A 27,089-nucleotide genomic window follows, 5' to 3' on the forward strand; every position below is an offset into this window, starting at 1 on the left:
TCTTGAATCTGGTGAGCTAATTTTCCTTAGCTTCAAAATGACTGCCCACCAAATTAAAGCTCTTGCAATAGAACAGCAGCCATGCACTCTGTATCTGAATATCCTCGAGTGAGAACAGAGCAATGTGATTTCTACTGTTTAACAGAAGGTGGATGAAAGAAGTCTGTTTCCAACTGTACTCACTCACTGTGATGTTCAGAAAAATCAACAATTAGAAGGATTAGGAAATCTGTGAAAAAGACAATTTTGGATCATAGCTTTCTAATTATAATGCACAAGAATATCTAAGCTGGTTTCTCATTCAGAACACTTAAAATAGAACTTTAAATTATGTTAGAATATTCAGCTCCGGCTGATTATTTTTTGTTTATCTGGGCTATGCTACAACAAGCATTGCAAAGAGAAAATTACAGGGATAATCTTTATCAATAGTAGCAGAAGTCTTAGTGGGGAAAAAAGATGTACAATATTAGAATTCAATTCCTCCATCAAGGCAAATCAGGGATATATTGAAAAAACATCACAGTAATATTTTTCTTTTGATTACGATTTTTTACTGATTCAAGCAGAATGAAAGTGAAATAAAGTTATTTTGCAATTACTCTAACCAGTAACTCCTCATTTTCTTCTGTAATTATATTTATTCTAACTCTTCAAATTTCAGCAAAGTAATTGTATGTACAGGAGTATACAGACATGTAAAAACATAAGCTATTAATAGTGGACAACTGAAAAAATTACAATTTATAAGATAGTATTGAAGTCCACAGTTACACCAAACCCCTAAAAATCCTCTAGTGGCACTGTGAGAACCCAAAGAGCTTTATGCATTAATTCAGCAGCACCAAAGTACTAGAAATGCTTGTGAAAAAACAGATTGCTGCACTTTGCCTCCAGCTCATTAATTCTGCAATTATTTTTTAAGCTTCTTTTTTTTTTAAACTAAGCAATCAAAATAAATGTTTTCTTTTATAAATCATATGTATTCAAATAACTATGTCTCACAGTTTTCATTTCTGCCTGTGTTTTTCATAGTAAGAAAACTGCATACAGAGGCATGAAATATTCATCTGTGACATCAGGAAACAAAAAAAAGCAGATTTCCCAAGTAAAACCACAGGGGCCAACATTATTTTAAGTGACCACGTGTAAACAAACTATGCAACATATTAGTGTTTGGCTACAGCCTACATGCAATTCTTATATTTTGCATGTGTTTGGATTGATGGCTGTTTAAACATAAAATTTCAGCTTTATGCCTAAATTTACTGACTACTGAAAGTCTTTAAATATGACCACCTTCAACCTGTCCTTTATTCTGTTCCACCCTGGAGCTCATAATTTCTTTTCATTATGAAAACACAGGTTACAGCAAGATAGAAGAGAATCTGCAGGAAGGCAGGAGAGACAGAAAGAGCAGCCCAATACTTCAAAGTTTTGAAATTTTGATATAACACTTTGTAAGACAGTATCCATGTTTATCTTGTATTTATCATCATTCATACTGATGTTTAGAGAAATCAATCTGAGTTTTGTGTTTTGTGATTATCTAACAGTAAAGCATTAAAATGTTTTACTCAGAATTGAGAGCAAACACACATTGTCTGCTTATACAAAAATATTTTTCATTACAAAATAAAATAGTTTAATAACAATTCCACCCTCATTTGCTCTCAGTTCAGGGGTTTGGGAAGGTGAAGTAATTTATTTATTTCTTTCTAGAAAGCTGATGACACTGCTCCTAAAAATTATCAGTCTCCATTAATTTTATAATCTTTCAGAAAATCTCCAATCACCTTCTTCAGGTACTCAGTGGAAACTCAAATACTGTATGGCACTAGTTTAAAACTCGAAGTTCTGTGGAGATGACAAAGGAACTGTGAGACTGCAGTGTATTTCATTCCTAGGATCAGTGAACAGGCTAACAAAAACCCAGGCACACCTGAAATTGCACTGGTCTCTGTGAATTAGAGAAGCTGGGAGCTGCCACTGTTAATTACAGTTTAAAGAGCTTGGAGTTAATCCAGGTGATTAAACACACGCTTAGGCTGCCCTGAGCATGAGCATTTCTGTGGAGAAATGCCCTGCTTTTCACACGCCATGGGAGTTTGTATTCACCCTCAGGCACCCACAAGGGCAGAGCGCTTCTGGAGAGCTGTTGAACCCTTTTCCCTTGCCAAACAAGTCAGACTGTAGGAAGAGAATTTGTGATTAATTTCCCCATTCCTGCCACAAGACAGATGGGTATCAGACAGAATTAAGGCATGACCTGCTCTGTAGCCTGTGTGTCCACCCAGCTACAGTCGATCATGGCTAAGTGCCTCCACAAGTCCATCAGCTGGTGGCAAAGGCAGGCTAAGATTCAAAGTCTGGGCTGCTTTTCTAGTAAAAACATTTCGTGACTATTCACTTCTCACTTTGCTCCTGGCTAAGACAGGATGTGTTCTTTGTTTTGTTCTGGTTTTTAAAGACTCAGATGTATCTTTTGCTTCCAGTTGTGTTCCTCAATCTAATGTGCTATTAAGGAGAGAAGCTTCAATTTTCTTTCCACTGCTAATGAAACAAGTGAGTATTTGGCTTGCTTCTTCAATCAGACCTCTAGTAATTGAAAGAAAAAGGACTAAAAAGTACAAAAGAATGCTCTTAGAAGAAGATTCATGTCCTGACATGTCCCCAGCCTCATTGTTTTGTAAACAAGCCAGTCAGATTTCAGTCCTATAGGCAGAATTCACAATAAAACTGAGATGGTTTTTGCTCAATATCCTTATAATGACTTCTAGAGTTGTCATCAAATGTGGGACTAACTTAATGAAGGAGCTGTGCTTTGCAAGTTTCATGCTTAATATTTGATCCCTGAAAACTGCCTGTAATGAGAACTGCTTTGATATATGCAATCATCTTGTAAAAAGAAGGCCAAACAATGGACAGAGAACAAATAACTTCAATGACTATAGTCCAAACAAGTGTTGAATCAAATCAGATGCAAACAAGACTTTCCTCAGCTGGGCGTAGAGAGATGTAAAAAGAAAAATGTTCCCAAATCAAAGCAAAAGTTCAAAGGAGATTCAGTAAAGGAAAAATTACTTAGGCTCACAGAGTTACACAAGAACCTTTGCAAAAGAGGAAAGATTAAAGGTGTGCTTGCTCTGCCAGCTGAACCATCAGCTGTACTTAGAAAAGGAAATCTGAAACAAAGAGACCTCTTTGTTTATTAAATTCTTTCAATAATTATATATAAGTGATAACAATATAAAATTCACTGGTTATAAAAAAAAAGGTTTTTTTACTTCTCATATTTTTCATCTCTTAACATAAAAAAATCACTAGAGAAAACTGATAAATGTTATTGTGGCTTTAATGAAGAAAATATTCTATGCTCAGTGTTAGTTTTTATGACACACTTTTCCTGTGCTGTTTTAAAATATAGTTTTCCTCCACAACACCAGGCTTAGATTCAGTCCACAACTGAATCTAGAAACTACAGCTACTTTGGATGGTCTATTAGTATAAGTTATCTCAACTTCCTTTAAGTGAGATTACCATGACCACATAGGTAATCATTGGGGTTTATGGAGAGGAGAGGAGAGGAGAGGAGAGGAGAGGAGAGGAGAGGAGAGGAGAGGAGAGGAGAGGAGAGGAGAGGAGAGGAGAGGAGAGGAGAGGAGAGGAGAGGAGAGGAGAGGAGAGGAGAGGAGAGGAGAGGAGAGGAGAGGAGAGGAGAGGAGAGGAGAGGAGAGGAGAGGAGAGGAGAGGAGAGGAGAGGAGAGGAGAGGAGAGGAGAGGAGAGGAGAGGAGAGGAGAGGAGAGGAGAGGAGAGGAGAGGAGAGGAGAGGAGAGGAGAGGAAAGGAAAGGAAAGGAAAGGAAAGGAAAGGAAAGGAAAGGAAAGGAAAGGAAAGGAAAGGAAAGGAAAGGAAAGGAAAGGAAAGGAAAGGAAAGGAAAGGAAAGGAAAGGAAAGGAAAGGAAAGGAAAGGAAAAAGGAAGAATTGGTAGTTTATTTAAATTGCATTCTTAAAGGGGTGGTTCTTCTCTCATAACATTTGTGGGTCTTAACACTTGAAGTGTGCCAAAGTAAGAATGCAGACCATCAGGTGAAACATTTTGGTTAAAAGGATCTGTATGAAATGGTAATGTTGTCAAAATTCAAGGAGAAAAAAGAGACATAGTACCCCAATAAGAGATTACGACTCTGAAAAGGACCCAGATTGTTTCACCTTTTGCAAAGAAGGAATTCAGGTTCCTCTAAAATGTCTGCTACTGTTTGGGCAAAATTTAAAATTACTGACATACAATGAATGATCTCAACTGGTTCCCACCAGTGCCACTCAGAGCACAAGATGCCCTTTTATTTCTGCACAGTCCTCCTCTCCTTTAGACACAAATTAGTTAGAACAAAAAAATAGCTCTTCTTTTGGTTATACAACTAATACTGTTTTACAGTAGGACAGCAAGAATGCATAAAATAATGTAAGCGATAATTTGTACTTTTTTCATGGACTTGCTGAACATATGACAATGGGGAAATTATTTTGTTGATTTCTACATTCATAAATTCCTTTTTAAATTGTCAGAAATGAAATTTCATATTCTTCCAAACCCAGACATGATCTATTTTCTGATGCTGCCTTGAAAAATAATTGCATATGTTAAATTCCTATGTTTGCATATCCTTATTTTGGCTTTCATTCAGACATATGAAAAAATTTACAACTCAAAATCAGGCTATCTTATACAGTGCCAACAGCAACACTTATGTTAAAAAAATAACTGCAATCATGTTCATGAGATTATAGTGTAATACACTAATTTTCTAGAGAAAAAAAAAAAATAAAAAAGGCAAAGTCACAAAATCCCCATCAACTAAAAGGTCATTCCAGTTTTTCTTCACTCCCTTTTCCTCAGGCAATAGAATTCCATTATAATAATGTACTTCATTTGTGCATTTTATCATTTCTGCTAATGTATTTGGCAGTTCATTTAGAAATTAATTTGGATCAACTTTCAGCTTTTCATAAAAGTACTGAAGAAACAGGGTATTGGACAAGATCCAAGCAAAGTCCAGACAGAATCACAGAATCGTTAAGGTTGGAAAAGACATCTGAGATCACCAAGTCCAACCATTAACCCAGCACTGACATGTTCATCACTGAACTGCCCAAGTGACGCATCTCTAGGTTTTCTGAACACTTCCAGGGGTGGTGATTTTCCCACTTCTAAGGGCAGCTTGTTTCAAGGCTGTCCCCCCTTGTCATGAAGAAACTTTTCCTAATACCCAACCTAAACTTTCCCTAATATCCAACCTAAACTTTCCCTGGTAAAACTTGAGCTGATACCTTGAGATTAGTGCAATCATTTAGAGCATGGTGCTAACAATGCCAAGGTCAAGAGCCCAACTCTTAAGAGAAGGCTCCTCTATGGGGGCCCTGGATGAGCCTTTCCCTTAAGAGTTGGACTCCATGACCCTTGTGGGTCCCTTCCAATGCAGAATATTCTGTAATTCTGTGATTTCATTTGCACCTATCAATTGTTACCTGGGAGAAGAGATCGACCCCCATCTTGCTACAACCTCCTTTCAGGTAGTTCCAGAGAGCGAGAAGGTCTCTCCTGAACCTCCTTTTCTGCAAGCTAAAAACTTTCAGTTCCCTCTGCTGCTCCTCATCAGATTTGCGGCAAAGACACTTCCCCAGTTCCATTGCCCTTCTCTGGATGTGCTCCAGCACCCCAATATTTTTCTTGTAGTGAGAGACCTAAAGCTGAACACAGGATTCAAGGTGAGGCCTCTCAACTGCAGAGTACATTTTCTGTTCCTAAACCAACTCTGTAATGGTTGTGTCAACCAGATTGCTGGCAGGAATGTTTAAACCTTTATCATGTCAAGAGATCAAAATATCATTACCTATAAATCTCTCCTTAAATTTTTAAAGCCTCTTATTGAAAGAAATATTTGGAAGAGATGAAAGCTGGACTAAAAATAGTGTCTGAAAAGAAGAATTTTTGCTTTTAGAAATCATGCAAATCACTTACATTATACTTGACAGTTATGAACAAAGGAGGTCTCTGCTGAAGGTCTAAAGCTGAAGGTCTAAAGCTCATTTGAAATATGAAAAAAAATGTTACTTTATTGGTAGATAATAGAATAAGATCCTATAATCAAAAATAGATTCTAAAACATAGAAAATTCTGTGAGACATTGAAAGTAGTAATTTTTACAAAATAGCCTTCATTTTACTAGCTACAAATATTGTCCTTTCACATGTTATTCCTTACAATGAAAATGAAATTATAAGATGAAATACAAAGCAACACGCTGAAGGAGATAAGCAGAGCCAATGAGCAGATTGGATTAAAATGATATTTGACAGCAGTATTTGACAGCAGGTACAAAGAAAAAAAAATATATAATTATTTTACAAACTTCAAGTTTAAAAAAAGAAAAAAAGAAGAAGAGAATGAGCTTCTGGCAGGATACAGAAACCTGAAATGAACTCCGAATAAGCAGTTCTGAGCAAAAAGCTAATGTAGAAGTGTGTAAATGTTAAGGTGTCAAAGGCATGCAATGCTCCAGAGGATGAGAGCAGAACTACTAATGACACAATAGCAAATCTTATGCCAAAAAGCATTAAAAATGCATCAAATATTGTTACAAAAATGGCAAATGGCATGTGAAGGGACACATCACAAGAAATATGGCTTGGTCTTTCTATTACTCTGACTCACATCTTCTATGTGAGGGCCTTGCAGTGCAGAGAAGAGATGCTGTGTTCTCAAAATAATTTGCTCTCCAGGTCCATAAGAAACTTCCTTTCCATCAGCATTTATGAAGACACACATAGCAGAAGTGGAGAGACTGACGACAATGGCACCCAGTCAGACTGCATTGCTTTATATTTCTTATACATGGTTTTCTTTTAACATGTCCAATTATTATGAGAGAGATATTAACATGTTACTGTCCAATCTACCTCTTGTTTCAGGATGTCTTAATTGCACCTGATCTGGCACGTGGCCAGTTTTGAATAGACTGGGATGAAAAGTCTGTTTTTTGTTGTTTTGTTGTTTGTGGGGTTTTTTTTAACACATCTTTAAAAATCTTTCTGGATCCTTAAAAAAAAAAAAAAAAAAACCCAAAAAAAAAAAAAAAAAACAAGCCTCTCTAGGGGGCTAAATTGTTAGTATTTAGTCCATAATGAGTGAGGAATAGGGATAGCTGAAGAGTCACTGCTCTATACTGGAATTAGCCCAGACCATCTGGCACCATCCCAAGACTCTTTATCCTCAGAGCACTTAAACAGCAGCAACTGAGCAGAGAAGAGCGGGAAAATAAAAAGTACAGAAGATTTATGAAAGCAGTAAATGCAATGAGACTTAGAACATAGTGAATTATTAGTTGCAAATTAATCTTATCTGAAGGTCAGGCCAATCCAACTGTTTGTAGATCACGTGAAAATTGATTCCAGTTTCTGGTAATTTGCTATTCTAACTTTTAATTGAATGAGAAAAATCATCTATTTTCTCTTAATACAATTTTGCTTTTTTCACTTTTCATTTCATGTGGAGTCTACCCTGGATAGAGCATGACTTCTGACGTAAAGGAAGATTGATTTTGGTACAAGCAGTCTCTTTTTTTCCATAGGTAGCTACTTCTGCTATCATAAGGAGCTGTGTGAAAGGGCTGAATCAAAAAGTTCTCACAATTCAAAGGAATATTTGCAATAGTATCTTTTCAATGCAGTAATAAGCATTTTTACTAATGTACAAAGCTGGAAATATGAGAAGTATTAAAAGGCATTATTACATATATATATATATATGAATATTTAAATATCTGTATTTCTACATAATTATTTTTCACAAGTATTTTCTCTCAGTCTGGTTTTTAAAAGTAAAAATAAAGAGTGAAACACTTGTATATTCCTGAATTCTCTTCTTCCTCCTGACAAAAAGGAGGTAGAAGAGTTAAAATTCTTATTATTATCCCCTTAATTGCTAAGTAGTGAAAAACAGAACAAAAACTTATTTTTGATTGAGGGTAGAGGGACGGCAACCCTCCAAATTTTTTTAAGTCTTACTTTGTCTTGTGCAGAGAGCTTACCTTCATTTGATGCAGCAGTCATAGAAGTGGTGGATGAAGGAGGAGGAAGGGGGCAGAGAAGTATGTCTGCTTATGAAAGGAGTCAGTATGGGAGCTAAAATGGTTATTCTGGTCACATTTACAAGCTTTTTTTCTTTTTCTTTTATTTGTTTTAAAGTGTGATTGAGATCAAGAAAAACATTACTTGATGGACTCTACTAAATCTGCATGTGTGTACAATTCCATGTACTTTTCTGGGCAACAACTGATTAGTTTAGAGCTTTTATTAAATACAAGAACTACACATATTTGCACGAATTGCATTGACAGTGAAAACCAGCACTTTTCTGGGGTTAAAAATACATATAATTTTCTCACATAAGCATATGCATCAGAGAGAATTTCCACAAGCTTTCCCAAAAAAGTGCAAGGACAATAAATCAAAGAACATAGCAGGCACCACCTGAAGTGTGGTGTTGTATTTGCAGGGACTGCTTCAGGATATGAAGCTGATTTCATTTGATAACTAGTCTTTGCAGCACAGGAGCAGAAAAACAAGGCTTACTGGCAGTAAAATCAGAAAAATAGACAAGAAAATAGATCCTGAAATCCCTGCTGTGAATATTTTTAATTTGCTAGTTTAAGAGATGGGATCTTCCTGCCAAGACAGTGTACTTTTATACATTTGTGCAAGAGCCTGGGAGTAGAAATACTCCTGCAGCAAATAGATAGCAGTTATTTTCCTTTGATAGAAAATTTTATCTTTTTAATACACTGAGAAAGCAACCCCCACAGTCAAATAAACAAAAAGATATTTACCTTTTAGACTTATCAGTGTCTACCTGTAGCACCATGTGCTCTGGTTTATTTCCCATCCCACAGAGCACTGTTGCCTGCCAGCACAGATTTTCTGCCTTCAGACTTTGGAAACACAACATCTGGCTCCTTATACAAGGATTTTCATCTTTTTGGACACTGCCTGCTAGAAGGAGGAGGAGGTGCCTATACTGGATCGAATTTGTAATCAAAGGAAGAGAATGAATTTATTTTCTTGAAATCATCTAACTGGAAACCATTAGATGCAGCTTTGTGAGAGGTACTCATTTCCTAAAATCACAGCCTAAAGGTCATCATGTGAGGCAGAGAAAGTTTAATAGTCATATTTTTTGAGGTTTAGTTAAGTGTAATTTTCTGAGAACTGAACCTATTTTCAACTTATATTTTCTGTAAACAAGTCTGACTATTCTTCCAAGATTTTATGAAAAACATTTTCAATCAGAATAACTGAATAACTTCCTTGAACATTAGTAAAATTTTATCCCTTTACCTGCATTAACTCGGTAGGCATTTTATGAGAAAAATGCATTAAGTGTTTGCTCACATGGGTAAAGAGCTGCTTCCTTGAGCCACTACGATATATATCTCATTATTTTGTAATCTCTTTACAGAGTAGTATAGACTTGAAATATTAAATTTACCAGTCTACTGCTCTTTATATTCTACTTTCATCTCAAGAATTTATATTTGTTGCATGCAACTTCCTCCTCTCTCTTATTTGTTACCTCATAAAGGCATCATGTAAATGAAAGTTAGTTTATTTTTTCCAGCTGCATCACTAGGTAAAATAAAAGATATAACCCATCTGCATAAGTTCTGTTATATCCTAAGATTATCATGACCACAACATCCTATTTTATTTTAGCAAGTACAATAAACTTGTAAAAAGGAATGTTTACTTCTATTATATAATGATACCTTTTTATGTAGAGCCAGTTGTAATGAAGGAAGCAAAACTCTTACATTTGTGGCTCTAAAAGAGCTCAAACATCGACCTTCATTGAAATTTATTCAGTTCTAATAGACTTAATATTGCTCAAAGCTAAGATAAGCTGTCCTTCCCTGATATTTTGACAATAATTTTTTTAAAATTCATATTTGTTAGTGAAAATTAATTCCATCCAAAGAGGCAGGCTTTTGCAAAGTTGCCTTAGGCTGGTTGAAATTTAAAAAAACAAAACAAAACCAACCTTCTGACAATAGGTGATAATAGGATTTAGAGAACACTTAATGCTTCTCAGTGGTAAGCATCACATAATTTGTCCACAGTTCCAGGAGTGTAAGAGTTTGGTGTTACCTGTGTGGGCTCCACCTCCCCCATTCCCTCCAGTGCTAAGGGGAACCACTGTGACAGGGATTTTTCACTGACTAGTGAGACTAAATGTAAGACTAAAACTAAGACTAAATGAGTTACTACAGAAAACAGAGTCCTCGAACACCCTTCAGTTATATTATATATATATATATGTATATATATATATATATATACATTTTTTTGTCCAGCATGAGACCAACCCTCCACTGATGAACAGTAAAAGATTTCTGCAGAGTTAAACCAAGTACTTAATGGGGCAAAGAGAGTCAGTGGCAGGAAAATGAGTGTCAATCTTAACAAAAAAAAAAAGAATGGGAAAGTTCAGACAAGGACATTGGAACAGTCAAAAGGACCACACTTCTGAGTGGCAGCAAACTGCTTACATCAACCTAACTCTACAGGATAAAAAGCATTCTTATCAAGCAACAGATGGCCAGTGACTACTGTTTGTTGAACAACAATGGTTTATGGTCACTGCTGGCCAGAAAAAGGTGTGTTCTGAGTCATGGATGAGGTTCATTTTTTTTCATCCAGTATAAACATGCAAGTTCATAGACGACACAGCAAAGTTAACAAAAAGATGAAGTTTGGGATAAATCCTTAGGGTAAAATCGTAAGTAATTCAGACATCCAACTGATATTTTGAGGTGCTAGGTTTGAGCTGCACTTGTGCCAATTTTCAGATCCCCATTTTTAAAACTAAGTTAATGCTTTATACTTAATTAAGTTGTTAAGAATATAAAAAACCCCTACATTTTCCTCCTTTAAAAAAAAAAAGAAAAAAGAAAAAATATATAACCCTCCCCCACCCCCATGTTTTCCTTTTTAAAAACAAAACAAAAAATAAATTAGAAAAGAAAAATAAATTGACTAATATTGTAACATCTTAAGTTAAAGCCTGGATGAATAACTATGGGACTGACACATGCAAACTGAGCAGAACGGGTGAAGACTGTTCAGGTATTAATCACAAAGTGCTAGAAATAGTCCAGATGCCAAAGTAAATACCCACGGGCAAACGTGATTTGAAAAGCCTTCACTTTGCATTTCAAGTTTCCACACAAGCTTAATAGAAGTAAAAAAGGCAAAATCTACTGATTCTTCTTAAGCAATAGACTCTGACAGTTCAGATAACTTTAGGATGGGGCCCTGGACTTGACAAAAGCAACAAAATAGTACAACAAAAATGCAGAAACTGCTTTGGGCTTTCCTATTTTTAATATCTCCTGATCAATGATAGTTCTCAACCACAGAAAGGGGTTTGGGGATCTTGCACACGGAACCACAAGACTAAAGTGAAATCAGAGTTGTTTCAACAACAACTCCTCCGCAAGATGATAGCTTAGATTCTTCTTCTGAAAAGCAAAATGTAACCTGAGGATTTCTGCCACATGTGAGCCAGGAGGTTTTGAGGGTCACTTTCTTGTTTGCTCCCCAACACTGAAAAAGTTTTGCAGCTGGTGGCTGCTTTGACGGAGAAATGGAAAACATGCAGAGGCATTTGTACCTGCTCAGTCTTGGGAGATGAGAAGCACCAGACAGTCTAAAAAGTAGACAAAATGTGCAGTGAGATGTTTCCAAGGTGTGTATTGATGGCATCCCCTTTCAGGCATACTTGGGGCTTTTAGATTTTGGAGCCAGGATCTTAAGCTCCCTTTTCCAAACCTTTTGAGGGAAACATCCTTTCTGGCTTGTGGATTCAAGTGAAACAAAGCAATCTGTTTTTCTTCATTGAGCCTACCTAAACAGAAAACGTGACAGCTAACTGAAAGTAGATCATTTGAAAAATGCAACATCTAAGGGCTTTTTTTTCTTTATGAGGTTTTTAAAAAATTCCATGTAATTGAACCCTTGCAAAAACTGTAATTTGTATGCAGTAAGATTTTAATGGAAAATTTCTAACAAGTAGTTGATTTTCAGAGTGTCAAGCACCAAAAGCTTTATCTGAAATCAATAAAGACTTCTGGTACATTCCATTTCAGGTAATTAAACCTTGCATGACTTCTTTGAGAATATTACGTGGTGTTTTATTCAGTTTTGTCATTGTTTTCAGACTATCCCAATTTCCACAGAAGTTGTTTTTGTGGTATTTGTTTCTTTCCACCAGCCACTCTGAGAAATTAGTTTTCAGCCTACGGTTCCTTAATAAACAATTAACATTTCCATGCAATTTAGCGTGGAAGAATTTAAAAAGTAAGAGCCTGTTTTTGCTGTTACTTGGTTGGATGAAAGTCTTTTGTCCTGAAGAATAATTGTTGTCAAATATCTAATAGAAAAGTGTTTAAATGGAAGGTTGCACCTTCTATGGAGCAAAACCAATCTTTGAACTTACATTTGAAATTCTTTCCAAAACAGGGACATTTTACAAATAGCTGGCAGTGGAATAATTATCTGCTTTCAGTTTTACTTGTAAATATATTTCAATGTCTGCTTCAGTGATGACTGTTAAAATGAGTTCTTTCAACTTTGCAGGTTAAAAAGAGCAGAATAAACTATTAACTACATTACAGGTGGCCCAGTGCCCTGCAGGTTGCTGGCCCACATGTATCATCCACTGTGTTCACTCTTTTGAGCCCAGCCATGGCTTCACAGCATGTTGGGTGCTTATAAGCTGCAACAATTGTGCACAGACAGTACATCACTTTCTATGTCACTACATGTGATTGGAAACATCAGACCTTAATCTCTGTTTCTTCTGGAGACAACTGAGACAGGGCACCTTTGAATACGACAGTGAACCGCTTGCATTTTTTTTCCAGCTTACATCTGCCTCATTTTCTCAAGTCCTTGACCAGACAGCTTAAACATGGCTTTTCACAGATCACATTCACTCAGAGACAAATGAGGCACGACCAGTTTTTGTCTCTGAAGTGTCCAGGATGGCAGAGACAGAAAGGCATAAGGATCTGTTCCAGACAAGCAGCTATTGAACCTGCCAGCCACAGCCAGATGCACAAGTGCCTCAAGAGAAGGCACTTTCTTGTCTTTCCCTATTGAAACTGGGTAGATATCCAGTGCTAAAAGAAATCACAGACTTGGCAACTCAGAGGTTGTAAGATAGGACCTTGTCTCTTCCTGCTGTTTTAAAATTTGTAGTCTTCTTGAGTTTGGCTTTATCACTTAGCCCTACTCTTTGAATTTCAGAATCCAAGACTGTGATAAAGAGGATGTCATGCTGAATGTCTAAAATGTGTCTTTGTGAAATATGTAGGAAGGAACTATCCTATGCATAAAACCAATTTATAACACATTAGCACCTGGACAGATTTCTACAAAAGTAGCTTGAAAGCAATGCTTTCAATTATTCACTCACATTTGACTATGTCTCATATCTATGTGCATTATTAGCTATCATAATTTTTCATGCAGGCAAGACAGAGGCTGTGATACATAAGGATGATGGGCTATATGAACTACAAAAGGTCAAGTCTGAAATATTATTTGATATTTTCTAGAATCCATTGGTTTTTTTCATGAAGGAAAAGAAACCAAAACAAATCATTTTTACCCAGTCTGCTGATTTTATTTTCTATCACATTCTTATTCTCAGCCTTCAGAAATAATAAACTGGTTGTATCTGCTGACATTTTTCTGGAAGATTGATCTTCTCAGTCACACAGATTTTGCAAACATAATACCAGCTTGCATTTATATAGCTCATTTCATCTCAAAGAATCCCAAAACATTTTATAAATTTAATGTAGTGGAGTATATACTCACCCCACATTGAATATAGGCATTTCCAGAATAAAGCATACTATGTGACTTGCTAACAGCAGTTTGAGAAAAATAAGAGAGTTATTGTATCACCTTAAAATCTCAAGACAAAATTTTTGTGGCTGCATGATATCAGTAAAACTATGCACTGATTTCTGTTTTCTAATTAATGAAAGCAGAGGATGCTCCATAGCCTTGGAAAATGTCTACCAGACCTTGTCATTAAAGCTGTGGGAATGACCTTATTTGGCAGGCCAGGAGGTCTTTCAATGTTGCATCTTGTTTCTGAGACCAATAAGTATCTAGAAAACTTCTTAAGAAAAAAGAATCACACAATGTTTTTCCCTCAGCCCTGGCCAGTCTCAAGGTTGATCAGAGATTTCCCGAGATAAAATTATATTTTATTTAAAAACCTCTCTTTTTTGACTTTTTCAAAACTGCAGTTGCAATGTTCCTGCCTCTACTATAAAAAATTTCCTACATCATTAATGGCAATGTTTCCTCCTATATAATTAATGGGAAAGTTTAAAAATGTGGATTTAACTCCTTCTTCCAGCTACCTTCTGCTCTCATCTCCACCACTGCATGCTACTACATAGTTTCATTATCCCTGTTTTATGCTTCTCTGTCAATATTCATTCCATGTTACAGGACTAAAGCAACAGTCATTTTGGAAATTTTTAAAATAAGATTAATGTGTATTTTGGGTACAACAAATGATGTTTTCTCTACTGAGAACAGTTATCTCTAGCACTTCTCATTCTTCAGAAGAAACTCATGCATAAACTCAAGTAACTTTTCCATGGTAAAATAACATCACAGTCATGATACAAAGGAACAGTTTTTTTGTTGTAAGGATAGAAGAAGTGTTGTTAGAAGAAGTGCTGTCAGAAGAAAATGCTCTGAATAGAGCATTTGCCCTAAATGCCAAGTATTTTCAAAGATGTACAAGTTTTAAGATGTACAAGAGGTCTTTTATTTTAATATGAATATTCACTTGAAAGTGTATACTAGAAATCTTTGTACACAATTCTTTGCACAGTATCATAAAAAGTCTTTTAACTACAGGATTATTCCAAACCTTAACACAACCTTGCCCATCCCTTCACAATGGAAACTTAAACCTGGAGAAGTGGGGGAAACACACTCTTTTCCTATTCAGAATTCACTCAGGAGGTCAAGGAATCAGCAATATCCATCTAAGGTTTCTATGACTAGATGGAGCCATACAGAAAGCAGGCTCTTGAGGCTAACCTGTGCAGGGGCAGTAATTGGGCTTCAATGATCCTTGTGGGTCCCTTTCAGCTTAGGATATTCTATGATTCTATGATTCTATCACTCAAAACAGGTCTCCCAGTCCTGCTTTTTGTTGGCCTCAAGTTCATTCACTGCCAGGTGACCTTGCAGACAGACCAGATAAGGGGCACGTGCTGAGAATGCTAAGGGAATGAGGATGCAAAGGGAATGAGGATGTTAAGGGACACATTATCATAGCTAACACACCCTGAGGACATGCACCGTTGTGCAATCCCTTGCTGACCATTAAATGAGGTTTGTGTTTCATTCTTAGTCATCATTTATTCAGGAAAGTATGAGGACAAAACCAGCAATTTATTCAGATTTATTAGGACAAAATAGTCAACCAAGCAAAATGTGACTACAGAAAGAATTAAAGCATGACTTCTAAACCAAAAAGTTATTTCCTAAAAATTTGAAAACTTACCAATTCATAAATAAGAATTTAGCCTTGTTTCTGTTTCTATTTACACGTACATATTGGAAACAAGGAAAACAAAATGAAAGTGTTCAAAATAAATATTATGTGTGTGCTTAAAGACAGCAAAGACAATAAGTAGGAACCTTTTGTGAAGACCAATCAGAACACAACTACCAACAGAATACCAGGGGACTCCAGGCTGTAGACCTACACTCAGCTTAGGGTGAGCAGAATTCCATCAGCATTGCCCTCTGGGAATCAGTACGTAAATAGTCTTATCCTCGTAAGGACTTGGTTCTAGAAAGTTCTCTGTTCTCCTTCTTGCTATTGGTTAAGATTTTGTGCAGTAATTTAAATATTCCTAACTCTTGTTCCTCATTGGATCCTCACCCTTACACTCCTCCCCCAACTTACCCTTCATACACTCTGTATTCACCTTGGCCCTTGCTTCTTGGAGTGCTTCTATACCTACTGTTGGGTCTGTCGTGTTTGTTGTTTTACCATTTATTAAAAGTTTTTCTGTTTCAGGTTACTCCATCAAGCCCATCCTTTATTTTAATTTCCGCACCACTCTTGACCGACATGGTCCTGAGGTGGCAGCACACCGGGCTTGCCATGTGTCATGGTTTGACTCTGGCACAGTGCCAGTGCCTCCATGAAAATACACTTTCTCTAGTGGCTTCTGTGAGATGTGATCAGGAACAGACCAAAGCAGGCTCCAATTTAGGAATAAAGGAAACAAACTTTATTAACTACAAACTCTAAAAAAAGAAACACACACAGAATGAAGAATGACAACCCTCCAAACACACTCCTCCTCCTCCCCTCCATTTTCTCCACAGAATGAAATAACACCATAGATTTCCACCCCGTCACTATCTCTCAAATAATCAACTTTAAGTCCATCATCACCCCTCAAATAATCAACCCTCAAATCCATCAGGGAGAGAGGAGTCCTCCCTTGCACCATAGGCTTCCTCCAAAAACACAATTGAAACCTCTTGTGTTTCCGTGTCACTCGTGGCACTGCCCAGAGAACATCGGCCCTCGTGACTTCTTCCCCCCTATGTCCAGTGCTCTCACCACTGCACATGGGCCAGGACTGCTTTTAGGGTTCCCTGTTTAAGGATGCTCCACCCACTTCCAGAGGCAACAGTCTCTCAACTTCGGGACACAAATTTACTTTGGTAAATTTGCACCCCAAATTTCCCCCCTGGGGCCAAGGGGCTTCGTGAATAGAGATCTTCCCCTCCACAGAGACAGAGAGCATCCCACACCTTCCTCAGCTGTCTCAGTTCACGCCGCTGCTTCACTCCTGACTCCAAGGCATTGCCTCCCCCTAAACACAGTTTCCGGGTCACAGGAAAAACATGGGTCTGTCCATGGCCATACAAGAAAGAGTCCAGCTCAAGGCCACTCCATCATCTCTTCCCACCTAGGATTCTTCTCACCTCTTCTGACATCTCTCACGTGCACCAGCTTTCCTCACACTTGCCCATTTCATCATGCTTCATCTCTCCTCATTCAGATTCAGGAGGATCAGTATTTGTAAGGTTTCCATTATTCTACCAAGGGGTTAAAATCTTCACCTCTGTCTGCCCAGAACTCCCACAGCTGCTGGGCACCTTCTCTCGCCGCATCCCCCACTTCTGGCCCGCCATGCTGTCAGTCCATGATATCGAATTCCAAGGCAGCACAGGCACTGGCTCTCTCTCTCTCTGTCTCCTGGGGGGTAGGAGGGGGGGGCCCCGATGTTTCTCAGGGCTCCTCCACCCTTCCATCTTGCAAGGCCTTTGCCCCCTCCTCTGCCCAAGGCTCCGGCCTACCTCACCCAGCCGCATGGCTTCACCTCCCCCAGCCAGCCCCAGCTGGGCAGGGGAGCTCTGAGCTCCTTCACGGACCAGAACCAAGAGAGAGTTCTCCTGGGAGTTCTTGCTTTTAACCCCCTGTGTTCTCAGAGGCAGTCCATACCTTCAGTGGCCAAACCAGGTGGTCAAATCCAAGCACTGATTGGTTTGACCACAACCTCCCAAAAAACTCACTTCCTTCTTAACCTACGACACCATGGTTTTCGTTAATGTATTCTTTATACGAATTAAATGAAGATTGCAGAACAACCCTTAGATACTAATGGTGAATTAAAGGGTTAGAGTGCTCAAATCCTCCAGTTTCTTTAGGGCACCTGATGGGATTTCTCATATCATGTTAAACTTCAGGTTTGTTTACAAGAATGAGAAATTACTGTTCTCATCTTCTCACCATAAGTAAATGCTGGGAAAACAGGAAAGAAGTTGTAAGGTTTCTTAGTATGTAATGTGCTTGTACTTAACTGTGTCTTAAAATGGAGAACAATGGGCTGATGGAATGAATAGAAAAAAAGAAACAGCTGCACCTGACAAAATTTCTACATTCTGGTAATGAAATCATGATGTCTGCCAGAAATTTCTCTTCTTCATTTTATAAAATCTCTGCTTTTCACAGGTGTTCAAATGCAGCTATACATATGCTACTGTGGCACCATCTGTACAAGTAAGTGACTTTGAAATGTTATTTTTCAGAAACATCACATATAAACCAGATCCATTCTAATCAGGAAAATATTAAGAACATGATATAGGGTCTCATAATGTGTCTTTCAAGTAGGGACACCCACACAGAGCACCTGCTGCTCATCACAGCAAATTAATTCATCCTCACCTCTGAACTTATCTGCATACAAAATAGAGCAGCCAACTGAGAGACTGGAATACTTTTTATTCTGCTTGTAATGGCAGTTGGGATTTAGACTAACGACAATGAAATAAAGAGATAGATATGTAAAAATTGTAGGTCTTATGGCTTGTTCATATTCCCAAAATGCCTTTAAGGAGTGCCATTCATTACATTCTCCTGTAAATAATATTTAGAAAAAAAATATTGACAGTTTTATGTCAACCATTTAGATTAAACCAGTAACTATTAAACTTGCTTATCTGACAGTTCATGGCCACAGCTTGAATAAAGGTCTCCTTTCCACAATTCCAGCTAATCTTTGGTTTGAAGGAGAACATTTAGTGCTAAGTCAAATAAAATTACAAATTCATTATTTCTTTTTTCTAAATCCTAAAAAAGAGTAAAAGATGTAACAGGATCATGCTGTGATTTTTAAAATGTCCTTCACTTTGTTCCTGTAAAGTTGGAGTTAATCAAAAGGTGTGGAATTCAAATTCATCCTCAGTTCCTGAACATCAATATGGTGAATAAGTTTTTAGATACTAGCAGGCTGCAGAACTAGGGAAAGAGTTCAGATGAATCATTAATGAAGAAATTGCCCATCTTATTAGTGGGATGTATCTTTCTCTTCTTCATTGGCTTTCTGCATTTTTCACAAGGTTGATGTTTTCTGTTCTCACTTGACTGCTACTGGAAGTGTAAATCTCAAGAGATGCTTCTCAAACAGTGGCAGAGTGAACTCTGATAACTCATAAACACAGCACAGTTCTCAATCACCAGTGCAGCATGGAAATTTTTAGGGGAAGAGAGAAAATAGAAAACTAACTTTGAGGTTGTTCCAATCTTCCATGAAACTAGTAATCCTGCTAATTATAGGAAATTGTCCAAATACAATGTTGTTTCTATATAATTTCTCCAAACCTTCTCCAAACACACATTACCAATCATAAAAACATTGCTATGGTAACTACTTTTTTTGTAGATATTTTGAGATTAAAATAATTTTTAAAAAAGAGAACAGTTATTGTCCTTGTTAAATTATTCAAATATATGCTATAAAACAAGAACATCACAATTTTTACTGACATGAGCAGGCACTCGCTTTTGACACAAAAGTGATTAAACAAAGTCATATTTCTAATGCATGACCTAAAAATTCAACACCTGAACTTTTGGTCAACTTGTGCAAAGAACCCTCTGCATTTGAAGTCTGTCTTTGATTATCCTAGAAGTTTATGTTTTCCAAAAGACATATCTTTGTATTATCTGCATTTATTTTTCCTATGCACTCTTTCAGAGAATACTGGCCCTTAACTGATATTTTTTAGTTATTCCAAGTGAGCATTTGATATTTTATTTTCAGCCATATTTGTCTTTGACCTACTTCAATGCCATGTTGAAAGAATCTCTGAGATATTTAATCACAACTTTAAAAAGTGAAGATTAAGGGATTTTTTTCATTTATTTCTTGTCTAAGTCATTGTATGATAGTGAGATCTAAGGGCTCTTAGTTCAGAGAATTAACATAATTTTAACTTGTAGAATCATAGAATGGTTTGAGTTGGTTGGGATGTTAAAGATCATCTTGTTCCAAGCCCTCTGCCATGGACAGGGACATTTTCAATTAGATCAGGTTGCTCGGAGAGTACCCATCCAACCCTGTTTTGAACACCTCCAGGGATGAAGCAGCCACGACTTCCCTGTTCAACATGTCCAGTGCCTCACCATCCTCACACTAAAGAATTTCCTTCTAATATCTAATGTAACCCTACCCTCTTTCACTTTAGACAGTCCCTTTTGTTCTGTCACTACCAGGTGCAAATCGGAAGCCCTCTTCAGCTCTTTTATAGCCCCTTTAGGTACTAGAAGCTGTTATATGGTCTCCCTAGAGGCTTCTCTTCTCCAGACTGAACAACCTCAGCTCTCTCAGCCTTTTCTCAAAGGTGAAGTGCTCCATATCTCCGATCATGTTCATGGCCCAACAAGTCCAGGTCCTTCTTATGTTAGGGGTCCCAGAGCTGAATGCATCTGTCCAGCTGAAGTGTTATGAGAGAGTAATAGAGGGGGAGAATCTTCATCAAACAACTTTTTCAGGAACTGGGGACCAGCAGCAGCTCAGCTACCAAAATTCATGAATTCTATAGAAAGATTCCTGATGAATAAATTACCTACATATGCCCATGTCTATAGTTATTTGTTAGCTGGAAAGCTTTTACAATATGCATGTGTAGCTGAAAATCTTAATTGCCACATTAAACTATTTTTCATTAAAAGCATACTTTTACCGAAGAAAAAGAAAATTTTATCTACAAGATAGTGCTGTCCCCAAAGTCTTTAAGTACCAATTAACTCTCTTTTGCCTAAAACAGGTGGTTACGTCCAACAGATGGCACTGCAGAACATATGAATTTTGAAAGCCATAGTGTGTGTTATTTCTTAGAAGGTGAAAGAGAAGTTGCCTACCCTATTTATGCCATCCTTACTATGATGAGACACCAGATTCAGCCTTCCTCCTCTATGTCTTTGCCTTCTGTCATCTTTCTTAGCTGGACTCCAAAGTGGCTTTTTATTATTTTGACTGCTAAGTTAGTATTCAAAACACTCTCCTTGCAAGCCAGGACGTTAGATACAATTAAATAAAGATTTTCCATATTAACTTTGAATTAAGTCATTCCATTGTCAGAAGTGAGTTTGCAATTTAAGGAAGCAGTCATTTAGATAAATGACAAGCCTACTCTGAATCCCATAAAATAAAGCTTCCTATTAAACATTTTAACCACCTAATAAAAAAAAAGTGATAAGATATTTGTGCAGGGTTAGATTTTTTTTGAGGAGGTTAAATGGAAATATACTTTGGTTTTTAAATTATAGGTTACTTTCATTCACTAGCTATGAGTTTCCATCAGTATGTCAGGCACTCAGTGCCTATTATTGTTTGAGGGTCAAACAGGTCTTTATAAACCAACTCAAGAAATCTGAAGTTGTCTCCATCCATGAAATACTTTCATTACCATTCAAACAGCAAGAGCTGAGAGCAGTCTCACTGGAATATTCTTGTAGGAGGCCAACTGACTCCTGTTTTCAAGAGGACATTTTTTTAAAGTTAAAAGCATGAGATAGTACAGTTTCACAGCACATTCTTATGTGAGAAGAGAAGGGTCCAACATACAACAGAAGAGTATGAAACATAAAACTCCTTCAAGACAATCAGAAATCCAGAGGGGCCTGATGGGAAATAAGTTGCCATATGGGTCGAAGGAGGTCACTGCTCAGTTGAAATTTTTGTAGGAAGGGATAAGACAAGGTTTTATTGAAATTTTAAGACATGAATCTTGAGTCCTGCCTAAGAATATAAAGTCTAAGAAGTCCCCAAAGCTTTAAAAAAACACAAAAACTCTCAAACAAACCAAAGTAAAAAAAAAACCAAACAAACAATCAAAAAAACAAACTAGCCAACACAACCCAAAATAAAAAAAAAAAACTTAGACTAAATAAAATATAAAAGAAGCCTTCCCAGCTTACTCAAAAGTAATCAGTGAATATTTGCTAGCAATAAACATATAGTTAGTGTTTGCAGAACAAAAATTTTTTACGTTGTGTTTCTTTAGTATTTTTATCTTAAGGAAATTACCAGACATATAACCCAGGCTGTACTTTAAATCTTTCCTGACAAAATTTTCCATGCATTGCACTCCTGATGAATTTTGTCTTCAAAAGAAACTTGGTATTTTTCAAAACAAAATTGTTTCCTTATCTGTACTTATAAAAGTGTCTATTAATGCAAGATGAGAAACAATTGAAAAGACCTGTCTGGTTGAAGAGTGTTAACTCTGCTTTGTATCATCTCTAACTAGATTTACAAAGGAAAACTGAGACATCTGAATCATGAAGTGTGGTTACAACCACAGAAGTGATGATGTCAACAGAAAAAAAAGAAGCTTCACAAAGATTTTAGTCACATTTATATTTCATAAATCAGACAGTCAGTTCTGCATTAATTTTTAAGTAGTCACTGCTTGCCCTTCCTCAGCATTTAGAGCAATGAATGCAAGGAGCAAATAGAGAGGTAACTCATAAGTGCTTTTGACAACTCTAATTTTCAAACACCTGATCTAGTCATAAATGATAACTACTGTGGACAGAGCTGCAAGGTCAGGGTGTGCAGGTGCTCCTAGTTTAACTGATAGCTTTATTGTCCTACCTCACGTGTTGGTGGGTTTGGTTTGGTTTGATTTATGTGGGTTTATTTAACTAGCAATTAAAATAAATAAAAAGCAGTTAATATCAAAATTAAAAAGGCACTTTTTTAATGCACAAAATATGTTTTCAAAATAGCAAATGTGCATCATACATAGAATAATTTTTATATAAATACCTAATTATTTTATAGTTATAAAAAATGTTACAGCTTCTTTAGGCAGTCTTCTAAATTCAGGTCTGTCAAAATTAACCATGCAGTGTCTACTGTGCATTTCTGAATAAGTAATGTATATATTTTAGGGCATTTCTGTACTTGTAAACTACCTGTAAGTACCACACAATAATTTCCCTGATGCTTTAAAACAACCTTTGCCTAGAGTACATGCATTTTCAATTATCCAACCATTAGGGAAAAGGCTTGGAATATCAGCATCTTAGAGGAAATTTCTGCTTGGGTTCAAGGTTTTGATGCCTAAACATGATATGTGGAGTTGTGGGTTGGAGACAGACACAGGACACAACACTAGGGGGTCATCAGAAAACAGCCATGAGTTTAATGTGGCCATCCCTTTTATAGGGCTTGGGATTTCCCGGGCTCAGATGGTTGGTTGGATGAGACCTCTCTCTGCCCAGCTCTCTCAGTCCAGTGGTGTATTTTCATCTCAGCTAGAACAGGGTTGGCTGAGGTCTTTGCTTGGTTTTGAATTCAACCTCTCCCTGCCTTATCCAGGGACTTGTTTACTATTAGGCTGATTGAGTTTAGGGGGCAGCTTCAGATCAGCTGCAATGTGACAGCATAAACATGGACATATTATTTATTCTTTCCATCTCTTATACCTGTATCACAATAGAGTTGCAGTGAAAAAGACATTCAAATTTGAGGACTATAACTATGATGTGGTTATGCTCTTCACAGGAATCTTCACACTGGAACACCTGTGATATGCACTTCTAACCAATGTTGAACAATCTATATATATTTTCCCCACTAGCAAATGGAACTCTTTCAACTCTGAAATTTACTCAGTGAGTGGAATTAAAAATACTAACACCACATCATCAAGCTGTCAACTGAAGAGCTCTGCAGTAGCATACAAAAGAAAAAGTTCTTTTTATTTCAAACCTCTGGTGTATTGGAGCCTTGACAGAAATACAAATAGAAGAAAAGGCTTTTCCTGAAAGCATTTATTTTTATTTCATTAAGACATATTCAGAAGCCAAAGCCAACGGTAGTTCTTATTTAAACAATCAAAAATTCTCCACATCCACAAGGCAGCAGGACCACAGATACTGTGAGAATGATCACCTAATGCTTGGTACAGCATGTGAGGGATTCTTTGTGTGAGCGCCACCCAAAAGTCTGCCTGTCACTGACCTAGACTGACACAACTTGCTTGCAAGACTGATAATGGCTGGGTGAAGTGCATTATGGAGAATTTTAGACAATAATCAGATTTGCAACAGAGATCAAATGAAATTTGTAGTTTATTCTCATGTATAAGACCTGCCCAGTGGGGAAAGTGTGCTGGCTTTAAGTCTGGTGAGAAAATTTTATCATATGATAAAATTGCCAGTATAGTGGATGAATGTAATAGCCTTCTGTTCAGAAATACTTATGAAACACACTTTTGCCTCCTATTTTAAAGTTAAATAAAATGGTGGAATAAAATGGTTAAATAAAATTGTGGAAAAACCCACTAAAAGTGTGTGCTTCTTTTGATAACATTGACTCAGTTGCCAGATTTAATGCAAGAATTATACAGGATCACTTAGCAGCAAAAAGGATTGTGATGTGTCAAAGAAGCTGCAATCTAACACGATTTATCATTTTTAAAAGCCTTTATAGAGGTGGGACCCTGTGAGATAATCAAGCCACCACTACCAGACATTTTAGGGTCACTGCTAACATCAGCCCTGCCAGTGTTTGATGTCAGTCTTTGGTGAGATGCCAGACCTACCACAGGGGTCACAAACAACCTGAAGACAGCCACAGAACACCTCCTGTGTGTGAAATCTGCCAGATATGAGCTGTCCAACATGAAAAAGATCAACATGTTTCACCTGGACTACATGAAAAAGAGAAAAATGCATTATCACATCTACCTGTAGTAGTGGATCATAAATACTCAAAGATTAATCCAAGAACTGCTGCGACAGTCATCTGAGTCACACAGGTATGTTTTAAATCACTTCTTAGACTCATATAAAGCCTTGAGTTGGAAGGGTCCTTTAAAGGTCACCTAGCCCAACCCCCGCCAGGGATATGTTCAGCTAGATCAGGTGGCTAAAAACCTTTCAATCAGACCTTGAATGTTTGTAGGAATTGGGAATCCACACTCTGGGCATCCCCATTGTAAACAAAAATTCTTCCTGATGTCTAGTCTGAATCTACACTCCTTTAGTTTAAAATTTCCTCTTTTCCTATTGTTGTTGATCCCAGTAAATTGTTTTCATCTTTCTTTTAAACCCCACTTATGTATTGAGAGGCTGCAGTTAGATTTCCCCAAAGCCTTCTCCTCAAGAAGGCTTGAGGAGAGCATCTCAACTCAAGCATCTAACAGAACTATACCCATATCACATACTTTGTATTTGCTCTGTATATGAACAAATGCAGGTTTGAAAGACACAGAACTTATTTCCTCTCACATCCAAAGCCATCACTCACCCTGGTAAAAGCAAGCAGGAAGAACTACTAATCCTGTCAAATACCACTGCACTAAATAAGCATTATTTCAACACAAGCAATTAGGCAGGTAAATTTGTAAACAAATTTGTAAACAACCCTGCTGCAGCAGAGCAGATGTATGGACCATGTCCAAGCAAGCATTTAGAACAGCCACAATGAACTTCAAATTTATTCCTGGTTTGGCCATTTTCAAACCTGAACAAACTAGCCAGCTCTCCTGGTAAGACAATGAAAGTTTGTTATGAAAATTTTACACTTTCCATAAGTCCTAGAAAAAACTAATTTAAAGGGGGAAAAAAAACCAACCAAAGATGACCTGGTTTTTTTTGTTTTTTTTTCTAATGGGAAAACTCTTTGGGATGTGTTAGTTTCTTTTTTATTGTATAACTCTTTGTTTCCTTTTGATATTTTGCTGCAGAAAAATCAAGGAAAGGGCTGAGACATCAATAAAAAATATAAGGAGATGTGTTTCAAAATTATTTTATTTAAAAAATGAAAATTTATTTTAGAGAAAATATAAATGAAATAAAAATTTTAACAGTTCTTCAGATAATTTATCTGACATAATAAAACTGACCTGGCATGGCTTTAATGATCTAATCAACATATACATACATTCATCCATATCTCTGTATATATGTTTATCTTTACATACATCCAGACAATGTATAGCTTCATATGAATGGATTATATAATTCATTCAGATATTATTTTTGTGCTTCTCCTGGTAGTGGCAATACATCTGGATAGGCAATGAAGTTTTGATTAAAGTCGTGTAAAATCAAGTCACAGGACCACACCGTTAATCTGAATGGAAGTTTTTGAAATGTGCAGAAAGCAATGTGGAAAGTAAACATTCCTTAGCTCTAGCCCTACTCTTACTGAATGAAATTATGATTTTTAATCACAGGGCCATACTCATATTTTACAGCAAGAAGTTACCAGATTTTTACAAAAAATAAAAATAAACCAAACAAACAGAAAAAACCACCCAAAAAACCCCCAAAACAAACAATCAAAAAAAAAAAAAACAGAAAAAAATTGCATTGGATACACTAACTTGACTCATAAAAGATGCAAGTTTGGGTGGCAGATTGAATCTTTCTCCTATGGAGGAAGTACTTGCTGAGAAAAGGCTAGCAGGATGTTTGGAGGGGTCTTTTTGACTCTCAGAGTCAGTAAAATAACAGAACTGTTGCATCCCTGGGGTGTTTTTATTCCCACAAAGTTTCCTATCAATGGAAAAATGCAAAAAAGCTTTAAAAAATAAAGTTAAATAGTTTTCCAGGCAACTCTGTAAAAGGTGTTTTTTTCTCTTGATTCCATGTTCTTTATTCTGGATTTACTTTCATACATATGCCCCAAAAACATCTCCTAGCATCAAAAGGCCAAATGTAATCTGCTTCAACAAACATTTTCCTTTCCATTTAGTTTCATCTATGAGAAAAATACCATCTTCCTTGACTAAAAAAAAAAAAAAATAACAATGGGACACCTGGCCTGCTTCACACTTGGACATAAAAGAGAAATTTGGTGCATGTGCTGTGATCATGCTACCAGGAATTCAGGAAGGGACCTGTATCAGTTTCATTTCAGGTAACAGCATCTGCTTTTGTCCAGCAATAGGAGAAATTCAGACTGGCCTTTCTATGATAGAGAAAGAACTCATAAGTAAATCACCACCATCTGTTAATATAGAAGGCCCAGAAGCCTCACAGACAGTGGAAAGAACGTTTAAAAAATAATGGATAGAATCTCAAAGGAGTGATCTTAGTAATTTACATGCTTTATATTTTGAATATGTTTAGAGGAAAAAAATATTAGGATGCCAAAAC

General features: G+C 36.9%; 1 long non-coding RNA gene across 1 annotated transcript; it reads left to right on the forward strand.

The window, feature by feature from the left end:
• Nucleotides 1–16,696: 16,696 nt before the first annotated feature.
• On the forward strand, nt 16,697–24,373 carry LOC135289385 (uncharacterized). Its single transcript, XR_010352146.1, has 3 exons — nt 16,697–16,843; nt 18,138–18,185; nt 23,485–24,373. It is a non-coding gene; the product is annotated as an uncharacterized LOC135289385 (long non-coding RNA).
• The last annotated feature ends 2,716 nt before the right edge of the window (nt 24,374–27,089 follow it).

Source organism: Passer domesticus, chromosome 1 (genome assembly GCF_036417665.1).
Source record: "Passer domesticus isolate bPasDom1 chromosome 1, bPasDom1.hap1, whole genome shotgun sequence".
NCBI lineage: Eukaryota > Metazoa > Chordata > Aves > Passeriformes > Passeridae > Passer > Passer domesticus.